Below are 12,628 nucleotides of genomic sequence, written 5' to 3'. Positions count from 1 at the left end.
CTAGAGGCAGACACAATGACGGCGATATATCAATTGTCTCCTATAGATCTGGTAATAATTTACTTGGTACGTTATTGCTAATGATTGGTAGTCATTAATAACAATAAGATTCTGTTCTGTACCTGAGAGCATAAGTAGAGCATGGTGGTGATGCTATGCACCATGGAGACTGTTACTGGATGACATCATCAAGGCTGTGCGTGTTAGTGTGTGTGACTAGGTCCCTCAGGCACATCTTCTTGGCTGTGTGGACTAGCTGGACCACGGACCTGTCCCATATGTAAAATAGACATCCTCAAAGCTGGGAATACCAGTAAGGAGTTTCTGTCTTTCAAAATCTATCCATCTCTCTTTCATTCCCAACCTGATCCTGGAGATTTTATTTTTTGGAAAGGGTTTTTTGTTTATATTTGATTTGATTGATTTCAGCCCAACTTTGACTGTGAGGATGACATTTCGCGAAACTATGAGATGTCAGTGGGAGGCCCGCCCACCAACCCCATCACAGGGCCAGTGACATCACGGTGAACAAGGAGGAGAGCTCGGTGGTGCTGGACATGATGGACATGGACAGGACGATAAGGCTGTCTCAGGTCTACCGCGCTCACGAGACACTACACAGGCCGGGGACAGCCCGGCACTCGCCAACAGTGAGTATAGACACACACCTATGCACCACCACACACACACCTACACACACACACACACAACACACACACACACATATTATTATACCTTTATTTAAACAAAGACACAGACTGGGACAAAGTCTCTTTACAGCTGGGCCCTACGTATACTTGTTGCACATGCAGTTTGGGTACAATGATTAAGAAACTGCACAAGACAAACAAAGCAGTCACAGATAACACAAAAAAAATCCAGCAGCAGATTATTACATTTTACACATAGGTTATTCCCCTAACAGCACAAGAACTTGCATTACCCAAAACAGTTACAAGCAATACAAAATAAAATCCTTCAATAAATATTTAAAATGGAGCAAGGGGACAGGAGTCTGAAGTTTAAGTTTAGTCTGCAGGCTATTCCATAGGCAAGGCGCATGTGGAAAAGGCAGCCATGCCCAACTCCTGTGGAAATCACATGGGCCTCAAGTGTAATCCATGCTTGGGGTGCCTGGTTTTGCAGGAATTATAATTCTAATATTGATGAGTGGTTAAATTTGGTTCATTCAGAAGTGTAGCTTTATAGACAAACACGAGAGCATGTTGTTCTCGTCATAGACAGCGAAGTACAACCAGCATTTTGATATAAAACACAGTGGTGAGTTCTGTGTATCACAGCACCTGTAATAAACCTAATTGCGCAATGGTAGCATCCAATGATTTAGTGGATGCCGTAGTATGTAGATAATATCCCCATAATCTATAACAGACAAAGAAGTAGCTTGCACATTTTGGCTTCTATTTATGAAGGACAAGCATGTCCTGTTTACTATAAGAGGAAGCCTAGCTTGATTTTTGGCATTTACAAAGTTCTCAATATGCATTTTTTAAAGACAGTTTATCATCCAACCATATCCTTAAGTAAGCTCGTAAGTGCAAGTGTATTTTCAACCAACTTTTTGAACCTATTAAAAATCATAAAATGTGTTTTCTTTGCATTTAAAACAAGTTTCAGCTGTATAAAAAGACCCTTGTAATATGCAAATCTGTCTCCAATAGTGATAATATGCTTGGTCAGCCGTTGAAGCGATAGAATACATGACCGTGTCATCAGCATATAAATGAATTTGACACTTTCTTATCTTATCACAGATATTGTTTTATGTGAAGAGTGAACAGTAATGGACCAGTATATCGAACAGGACCCCTTTAACCAACTCCAATGGCTCGACTGGATCTGCGTGAAAGCTCTAACAGCTGACTTTATCCTTTAGATAGTCACTGATAACGACAGGCATCCAATCCCAGTCCTATTGACGACAGCCTTACCCAAAAGTATTGCATGGTCTACAGTGTCAGCTTTAAATCTATGAACAAGAAGCAAAGTACTTTCTATTATCTAGAGCATTAGTAATATCATTTACAACACGTGCAGTGGCTGTAAAGATGCTAATATTTAGGTCTGAGGCCAGATTGATTACTAGAAAAGTATTGTTAACAGTTAAAAAGATTGTAGTTGACTATTCACCCAATGACTCTAGAATTTTAGCCAAACCAGAGCTTAAGATGGGCGATAATTGTCCATTGCTACCATCACCTCCCATAAGTGGTAAAACAAATGCTGTTTTCCAAGATTTAGAATCTTTCTCACGACAGATGTTTGATTAAAGATATGCGTCACTGCACTAGCAATAATAGGTGCCGCACTTGAGTAAATAGTTCAGATTGTCAGCGCCTAATGATTTCCGAAGATCTATAGCAGATAGTGCAGATAAGACCTCATCTTCTGTGACTTTTGAAAATTAAAAAACTATTTTCTTTCCACATCAGCTGAAGGCGAGGACTGAAACAATAGGAGCCAGGTCAAGATGAGCATCCAACACACACACACACACGCGCAAGCCAAACATGCTGCGCATCCTTTTTTTGAAATGTTCATATGCATGTAACACACTCTCTCTACCTATGCTTTGGTTCCATCCCAGCACTAACAGAACCTTCAACTAACCTGTACTTCCTCAACACAAACCAGTGAACTCACGGAACACTCCCCATACCTGTCATGTTCAGAGCTGTGCTGTAATTTGGGGGGTATAAAGGGTACTGTATTCTGAAATGGACCACAGTGTCCTCTCTGTCTCCACCAAGAGACAGAGTGGTTGCTCTCTCTGACAGACCACAATGTCCTGGTTCTTCACATGTGCGTCCCTGTGACACCTATTGCCTATATAGTGCACTGTTTTTGGCTTCCAGGGGTCATAGGACTCTAGTCAAAGTAGTGCGCTATATAGACAATACGACTCCATTCAAATGCAGCTTTGTGGCGTGGCTTAGCTGAGTCCCAGGGGCTGCTGTTCTGACGTGGCTTAGCTAAGCAGGGGCTGCTGTACTGGCGTGGCTTGCTGGCCCGGGGCTGCTGTACTGGCGTGGCTTAGCTAGCCAGGTGCTGTACTGGCGTGGCTTAGCTAACCCCAGGGCCCTGCCACTGGCGTGGCTTAGCTAGCCCAGGGCTGCTGTACTGGGCGTGGCCAGCTATCCAGGGCTGCTGTTCGGCGTAGCAAAGCTAGCCGGGGCTGCTATGCTAGGCGTAAGCTTAAGCTGGCGGGGGATGCTGTACTGGCGTGGCTTAGCTAGCCGGGAGCTGCTGCGCGGAGACTCAGATTTTTTTCACTTGTAATGAATGGAAAACAAATACTTAATGATTGTACAGTTAAACAAACATACAACTCTACGCATTAGCCACTACTTTTGGCCACAATTTCCACAGAATATTGTACAAAACACATTTGTTGAATAGTGTAGATGTAAAGTTTGGTAATAAAATGACGGTTTGTGCTGTTGGTGTGTTATTCACTTACTTTCAAACTCTCTGTATCTGCACTGTTAAAGTCGCCTTGGTGCAAGGTTAAAGGTTTGCTTAACTTTGCAATTATTCGCTTTTAGCTTATAATAATTTTAAAGGGAACAATTTCAGCATCAACGTTTATGGGATTTCCCCCCACAAAAGTTAAGGAGTACGTAATACATAGTTGGTGTTATATTTGACCTCTGTGATCATCGAGGTTATGACAGCATAGTTGTAGGAGAAATACAACACAAACTCTGAGCTATTACCAGGATGGATGACTAATCACACCATCCCCCCCCTCGTCCTTCCTCCTTCCTCTCCTCTCTCAGCTGTTAAGAGCTGGTGAAGCGGAGGAGGACGGTGGAGAAGTATTGGATTTTATCATGAGGGAAAAGAATGTAAAACGCAGAGGGATCAGTAGCCAGTCTTGTTACCCTTTTTACCGCTTTTATTCATATTTTCTATATATTATTTTTCTATGATATGTATTGATGACTAATGTGTGTGTCTCTTTGGTCCCTAGGTTTAAGGTGAATCTGAAGCTGTGTCTCTTACAAATAACAGGATACAGGAACTTATTCACGTCCGTGGAAGAGTTGAGGAAGGAGACTTTTGACTTTCGGATAAAGTCCAACACGGGGAAATGCTTTTGAAGGTACTGCTGCCGTTCATTTTTTTTTTTTATGTCAATGACTAGCATGGAGCAATGGAAGGTTTCTGGATGAGATGATTCAACATGACCGTTTCAAACGTTTTAATATCATCTCTATTTAAAGGTAAGTGCAAAGTATTAACAGGAATGGACTTGTCTGACTCTACAGTTATGGGACCTGTTGATGCCCGAGGTCAAACTGGAGTCCAGAGTTACCAAACAGTGGGGCGACATTGGTTTCCAAGGCGATGACCCCAAGACTGACTTCCGAGGAATGGGCATGTTGGGCCTAATCCAACTTTGTGTAAGTTGTGTTGTCTGAATGACTGTCCAGTCCTTAACAATCTAACCTTGCTCATCAGTATTCTGAAAAGTTGTATATTTTTTTATCTCAAGTTTAAGCTAGATTTCTTAACTTTTTAATTCGGTATCTTGTTTATTGCAGATTCTTTAGTGAGAAATACACTGAAGAGGCTAAACAGGAAAGTGCTGTCCAACGTACTAAACCATCCCAAACTGGGGTAAGGATTACGTAATTACCTCATTTTAGGAGTTGACTTGCCTATTGAACTCTGTTCTTTATATGTTAGCTATGGTTCTGATGCACATTTCAGTATATTCACTCATCTATCAATAGTTTTTTTAGCTTGCCCAATGTACTGGGTGGGTGGAGTTTCCACATTTGAGACTTTTCCATTAGTCCTGAAGTGAAACCTCTGCCCACCTGGGCACCAAACAAGCTAAAACAAGCACACCCAAAGTAAACCTACTTTGACAAACATATTTATAGCCTTTTAATGATTAGCATGTGTGTGTCATGTTTCAGGTACTCCTATGCCATAGTGGGTATCAACCTGACGGAGATGGCATACAGTTTACTGAAGAGTGGTGCTCTCAAACCCCACTTCTACAACACTGTGTCTGGGAGACCCCAACTGCAGCACCTCCATCAGCTGTTCTGTAAGTGTATGCTCATTGCGCTCCAACTCTGTTTGTCAGTAGCATAGGGGGACTACTCCCTGCTTCAGGTTACCTAAACCCCTAACTCTGTCTTGGCCTCCCTGCTTTGGTTACCTGGTGTACAAGTTTGATAAGTTCTGGGTGGAGGAGGAGCCTGAGAGCATCATGGAGTTCAACCACTACAGGGAGAAGTTCCATCGACAATATCAAGATTCAACTACTGGAGCCCCGCCGTCGCCCTCACCATGACAATTAGTCCAAAAGTAACTGACCGACCAACCGACTGAACGGGTCTCGCTTGGACCTAATTGGGACCACCAGAACCTCTACACTATAGTGTACTTCCAAATCTATAAGGGACATTTTGAGCTAGCTATCCCTTTGATCTTAGTTTAGACCCAATCTACACACCTTTTTTTAATTCTATAAATTAGTGACTTTAGTAGCTTTTAGAAATAAGACCAGGAGACTGGAATTCAACGCTCTGCCTCAAATAATGACCATTCCAATGCTTAAAATATTAAAAAAGGGGAAATAAAATATTAGAGCACTAGTTCTATGTAGTTGATTGGCTGTGTACTTTTCAGTGGACATGGAAAGGAATTACACAGGAAATGAGGATTGGTGAATAATATTAACTAGCTGGTAACTAGGTTTGAATTTATTTAACAAAGTCAACAAGTGCCGTCTGGCATGTATTCATAATAACGTTGCCTACTCATTCTCGTATTTGTCCTTCTTGCTCAGGAATCAAATATGTGTCCAGAGAGGGAATTTATATCGTAGTAGACTTAAAACTAAGGAATAAATTGTTTACCTAATGCTCAATGGTTGTACTACCTACTCAGACACTGAAAGCTTTGTGCATGTTTTAATGCGTTTGAATTGATACCGTCATTGTTGTCAATACATTTCAATAGGTGGTGCTGAGATCACTGGGTATTACGCCGCCACCTATTCCACACATTCGTACAATATTGTCTTTGCTGAAAGCTGACTTTGTATGGTATTTTGTCTGTTATTTATAGGCCGTGGGCCCTGATTTTTTTTTTTTTTAAGGTGATTTTACATTTTGTAGACCCAGTATGGGTCTTTGTAACGACTGACACATGCCCAGTGTTAATAAATTAAACCTGTGATGTTTCGGATGAGTGTGTGATGACTGTCAGGGCTGAGATTTGAGATTAAATGGAGCGATGTAATGAACACAGACAAACAAAATAAGTATATTTATAAAGTTCAATATAATGCAAATTACCAACATCTAATTATTAAACTATAATTTATTACAAGTTTTTGGGGGGAATTAAGGGAAGGGAAAGGGGGATACCTAGTCAGGTGCACAACTGAATGTATTCAACTGAAATGTGTCTTGCATTTAACCCAACCTCTGAATCAGGCGTTGCGGAGGAGCTGCCTCAACCGACATCCACGTCATCGGCGGCCGGGAGCAGTTCTTGTTGGGGCTTAAATTTAAGCACACAATACAAGGGAAGCCTTTTTCTACCCAGTCCTGGTAGCCCAGCAGTCGTTCCTAAAGTACTGTATCCTAACCCTAGTACGCCTGATTTAAAGGAACAGCGGCTTGCTGATTACTTCCCATTTGGCAGGCGTGCTAAATACACTATAGAGAATGGCTAGAGGTCCCCAAGGACTGGTTTGAGACCGTAGGAGAAGTATAGGTCAAAATAAATAAAAATAGAGAAAATAAAACTATTCTCCAAGGTAGATGCACTTCAAATGCACTTTCATAATTCCTTTTTTAACAAAGGATTCCTCATTATTCATACAACATGCTGACAATCGACCACCTAGGAATCTTAACGTTATGGATCGTGGTCCATAGTATTCCTGTAGTCTACACTGCATTGTGGGTCCAACTCAATAGGGATGTGCGCTTGTCAATCCATCATTGCAAAGGGCTCTTTGCACGTAGGAATGAAGTTAACTTTTGTCCTCCATCTTCTTCTTTCCTAACATCATGACTCTCTTGAGCTGCTCAAACGACACGAACATCACAACGTTCCATGAGCCCAGCCTTAGAAACGAGGGCACAAATCTACAGGGAACAAGAGAGGACAAATTAAACGTTAGTTGGCCTGTCTGGGAGAGACTTTCAACTAAAGATCCCTGCGAATGCTCCAAAGTTTTGCTTAGTAGAGAGTTCAGAGGTGGCTGCTGGGAGGCGCTATAGGAGGACGGGCTCATTGTAACGGCTAGAATGTTATAAATGGAACGTAGTCAAACGTGGTTTAAATATGTTTGATTCCATTCCAGTCATTACAATGAGCCAGTCCTCCTATATCTTCTCCCACCAGCCTCCTCTGGTAGAGTTACTGTGTCAAGGTAACCACCCAAAACAGCTAAATCAATTATATATCACTGAGGATTCTAAAATGTACAACTACATCCAACTGCCTTGTTCTATCAACAGACTGAAGGACACAGGTCTGTTTGTACAGTGTGTGTGACTGTCTGTGAGCTCACCCTTTGTAGAAGGCCGTGGGTCCCTCTTTGGTGGCCATGGTCCAGGCACAGTTGATGGCACTCTTATACTGGCCCTGCGGAGAGTTCATGTATCGTGTCTTCACCACGTCCACCGGAGAGGCAATGCAGGTGGTAACGGGCCGGCGCCCGAACGCAGAAGCAAAATGGCACGGGAGGTTATCTGTGGGAAAACGGTCATCACAAGCCCTTTTGAAACCCTGTCACAAAGATATCAATGGGCACCTATTTTCAGTATGATTAACGATTTTAGATTTTGTGGATACCATGTTTGTAAAAGTCAACTAATTTGACCAAAAAGCGCAATTCGTTTTAATAGCCTGTATTTCAAACTCAATTTGCTAGCGAGCTAGCAATGACCAGCGCTCGGCTTGTTTCCATAGAAATAGAATGAGAACATATTGCTATGGTGAATCCATTATGACACGTGTAACTAATCATAGTTTAAAGATTGAACCTTAGATTAACTAGTTGATTAACACAGATGTATAACAGAAATGCTGACACTAAAGTTAATGTTCAAGTAGTGCCATGCAGATACACTGTAATGTATAAGGCCTCTGTCTTGAGGCCTGCAGGAAATCCATATCTCTGTTTTATACCGCTTTGTTGTGAAAGGTGCAATAAAAATCCATTAGATAAATGTTAGCGCCCGTGATATTCCATAGCTGGACAGAATATTATGTACCAATATGTATACTGTTATCAGGCTTTCAAGACACATGAAGGACAATAGAGCGAGAGGGCGTGTGGACTTCTGCCCAGTCAGATGTCTCGATGTGACTGTATGCACCAATAGCACCCACTCACCTGACAACAGTTTGTGCCTAAGAATGGCCTCCTTGATGAGGTCATAGGTCACAAGCTCTGTGCAGTTGACCAAAGCGTTCCTAGTGATGTTGGGTAGACAGCCTGGAGTGAACAAGAAGCAGGTCGGTTGGTAAAAGGCCCTAGAAAACTCAACAACAACCTGCAAAGCCAAGCTTTATTTTCAGGTGCACTCAAGTTCTGTCCTATGGGATCATCAACTTTGCAGCATCTGCTCCAATCAATATCTGTACATCCCTGACATTGGATGACAGTGACATACTGCCATAGACAACCATCTTTGGTCTTTTCTATGCAAACAGTTCTACTAAGCACAAACACAATCAATGGGGCTCAAGGTTAGCAGCAACACAACCAATGGAGATGGGTGTTACTGGGAAATCAACCAATGGGGCCCAGGGTTGTACTGACTAACCTTTCCAGAGCCCGCGGATGCCCTCGTGGTTGAAAATGTGTTTGTAGGCCTGCATGGTGCCCGTGTAGCGACGAGCCACCCGGTCAGGTTGACCTGGGCCTGGAAGCGGACCTTCACCACGTCAGTGGGCTGGGCGAAAGACACAGCCATGGCCCCTGTGGTGCAGCCGGCCAAGATACGGATACCAATATTTGCAGCTGGGATAGGACAGGGGCAGAGGGGGTAAGAGGGTTTGTTAAGTACTGAAAGAATGATGATTGAGGTAATATATGATGCTTCTTCTCTTGGTACAAAATATGTAACATCACAGATTATTATCTCAGATTAATAACTGTTATCCTAATTTACTGTCTGCTCCGCCAGAGTAGAAGTTTTTGACGTTGTCATAGAAGCCGATCCTGATGGAGGCAAAGCACATCTGTCTCTGTAAGCCCGCCACCAGACCGTTATACAGCGACCTGGGCCCCTCCGTCCGGATCATGGTACTGATTGTCCCAAACACCCCCCTGTAGCGGATGCCCTTGGTAGCTTCCGACGCCACCTTCTCTCCCTGAATCTGGGGTTCACAAGTGTCAGTGTTAACAGAGGTCCCCACAAGAATCAGTGTTAAAGGAGGTGCCAGTAAAATTCAGTGTTACAGGAGGTCAGACTCAAGTCTTCAGGACTGGTGGTGGACAGCGAACCATTACCTGGAGTCTGACTTTGGCTGTATCCAGGGGAAAGGTGACCAGGTCAGCGATGCAGGCCGCTGAGCCAGCACTCAGCAGCTTCACCCCCAGGGTAGGGGGTGTATCGGAGGGCTTCATTCCCACCATGGTCCCTGGTACTGCAGACAGTGAAGGAGGAAGAGGGAAGGATGTCAACACTGCCGCATCTATTCTCTCTTATCATCCTTGGAATTTAGGAAAATGCTGTGCATACTTAGGAAATTGTTGAGTAAATATGCCGGTCAATTTGTTGATTCGGTTTCAAAAGTACAATAGCCTGTGCAGTGTGTAGCCTATTGTTGTGGCAGGAGGGATTTAGTGATATTTGAAAACACTCCATCATAATAACAACTGAACAGCATTGATTATAATAATCTATACAATCAACCAGATCAAATAAACATCAGTTATATATAGGGGTGGGTTGCACAAACATGGATTAACTTAAACTGGGTAATCAAGGTTTAAACTGGGTTAAATCAAGGTCATTAAATGGGTTTAATCAAGGTTTATTAACTGGGTTAAATCAAGGTTTAAGTATTAATCTTGTTGCACCACATTTTAAACCTAGTTTTAAATGAATCTTTGTTAAATGTAATCCTTCTAAACTAAGTTTAATTTTGTTCTTAGTTTAAATCTTCTTGCTCCTTTGTTTTAAAATCAAATTAAAATGTAGATAAGGGATTATTCTACTATTCTAAACTGCTCCTGCAGGAGGTTTAAATTGATAAGTGTATGTGCTTTATTTTCAGTGTGATTAATGCTCTTGTGGATACCATGATTGTAAAAGTCAACTAGCCAGCTGACTAATTTGACCAAAAAGTAGTTTTAATAGCCTGTATTTCAAACTTAATTTGCTAGCTAGCTAGCTAGCTAGCAAGCTAGCAATGACCAGTGCTAATTTGTTTCCATAGAAATAGAATGAGAACATATTGCTATGGTGAATCCATTATGACACGTGTAACTAATCATAGTTTAAAGATTGAACCTTAAATGAACTAATCCAGGTTTAAAGTTAAATGGTGCAACACATCTCAAAAAGAAACCAAGATTTACAAAACCTATACTAGGTCTAATCAACAACAAACAATTAAACCATGTTGGTCAAATCAAATCAAATTGTATTGGTCACATACACATGGTTAGCAGATGTTATTGCGAGTGTAGCGAAATCTAACAGGTAATATCTGAGAGTACTTACATTGTTATTAATACAGTGGATTAAATTCCGTTTGACTAGCTATTGGTTTACTGCAGGACGTGAGAGCCCAAACTATAGTCCCAGGGAGCCAGCCCTAACCCTGGAAAAAGGAGTTGTGCATCCTCATATTTATTTGATTTTTACTGACTTGCCACAGAGAGAGGCGTTACTGTGTACAGGAGCATGGGCCAAACCAAAGTCCGCTCACTGTCAAGAAAGTCAATGTCCAAATCAACCCTACAGCAGCGCACAGCTTCTAACATTTGTGAAAAACAACACATTTACCGGTACATTACATTGTAACTACAATGCAACATTTAATGGGAATATTTCATTCATCCCAGTGCAATGTGGCAACATTGACCACTCATTGTGTAATGGTACCTTTTGGTACCTTTTGTCATAAACTCAGCAAAAAAAGAAACGTCCTCTCACTGTCAACTGAGTTTATTTTCAGCAAACTTAACATGTGTAAGTATTTGTATGAACATAACAAGATTCAACAACTGAGACATAAACTGAACAAGTTCCATAGACATGTGACTAACAGAAATGGAATAATGTGTCCCTGAACAAAGGGGGGGTCAAAATCAAAAGTAACAGTCAGTATCCGGTGTGGCCACCAGCTGCATTAATTACTGCAGTGCATCTCCTCCTTATGGACAGCACCAGATTTGCCAGTTCTTGCTGTGAGATGTTACCCCACTCTTCCACCAAGGCACCTGCAAGTTCCCGGACATTTCTGCGGGGAATGGCCCTAGCCCTCACCCTCCAATCCAACAGGTTCCAGACGTGCTCAATGGCATTGAGATCCGGGGTCTTCGCTGGCCATGGCAGAACACTGACATTCCTGTCTTGTAGGAAATCATGCACAGAATGAGCAGTATGGCTGGTGGCATTGTCATGCTGGAGGGTCATGTCAGGATGAGCCTGCAGGAAGGGTGCCACATGAGGGAGGAGGATGTCTTCCCTGTAACGCACAGTGTTGAGATTGCCTGCAATGACAACAAGCTCAGTCCGATGATGCTGTGACACCGCCCCAGACCATGACGGACCCTCCACTTCCAAATCGCTCCCGCTCCAGAGTACAGGCCTCGGTGTAACGCTCATTCCTTCGACTTTAAACTCGAATCAGACCATCACCCCTGGTGAGACAAAACCGCAACTCGTCAGTGAAGAGCACTTTTTCCAGTTCTGTCTGGTCCAGCGACGATGGGTTTGTGCCCATAGGCGACGTTGTTGCCTGGTGAGGACCTGCCTTACAACAGGCCTACAAGTCCTCAGTCCAGCCTCTCTCAGCCTATTGCGGACAGTTTGAGCACTGATGGAGGGATTGTGCGTTCCTGGTGTAACTCGGGCAGTTGTTGTTGTTGCCATCCTGTACCTGTCCCGCAGGTGTGATGTTCGGATGTACCGATCTTGTGCAGGTGTTGTTACACGTGGTCCGCCACTGTGAGGACGGTCAGCTGTCCATCCTGTCTCCCTGTAGCGCTGTCTTAGGCATCTCACAGTACAGACATTGCAATGTATTGCCCTGGCCACATCTGCAGTCCTCATGCCTCCTTGCAGCATGCCTAAGGCACGTTCACGCAGATGAGCAGGGACCCTGGGCATCTCCATTTTGGTGTTTTTCAGAGTCAGTAGAAAGGCCTCTTTAGTGTCCTAGGTTTTCATAACTGTGACCTTAATTGCATACCGTCTGTAAGTTGTTAGTGTCTTAACGACCATTCCACAGGTGAATGTTCATTAATTGTTTATGGTTCATTGAACAAGCATGGGAAACTGTGTTTAAACCCTTTACAATGAAGATCTGTGAAGTTATTTGGATTTTTCCAAATTATCTTTGAAAGACAGGGTCCTGAAAAAGGGACGTTTCTTTTTTGCTGAGT

The 12,628-nt window shown here is 42.8% G+C and overlaps 2 pseudogenes; one reads left to right on the top strand and one right to left on the bottom strand.

The window, feature by feature from the left end:
- The first annotated feature begins 471 nt into the window (after positions 1 to 471).
- On the top strand, positions 472 to 6,226 carry LOC123744168 (ELMO domain-containing protein 2-like; annotated as a pseudogene).
- Positions 6,227 to 6,518: 292 nt separating this feature from the next.
- On the bottom strand, positions 6,519 to 10,869 carry LOC106610252 (mitochondrial uncoupling protein 2-like; annotated as a pseudogene).
- Positions 10,870 to 12,628: the final 1,759 nt, after the last annotated feature.

Source organism: Salmo salar, chromosome ssa08 (assembly GCF_905237065.1).
Source record: "Salmo salar chromosome ssa08, Ssal_v3.1, whole genome shotgun sequence".
NCBI lineage: Eukaryota > Metazoa > Chordata > Actinopteri > Salmoniformes > Salmonidae > Salmo > Salmo salar.
The sequence above is the reverse complement of the archived record's forward strand: the minus strand, read 5'-3'. Positions and strand labels throughout refer to the sequence as shown.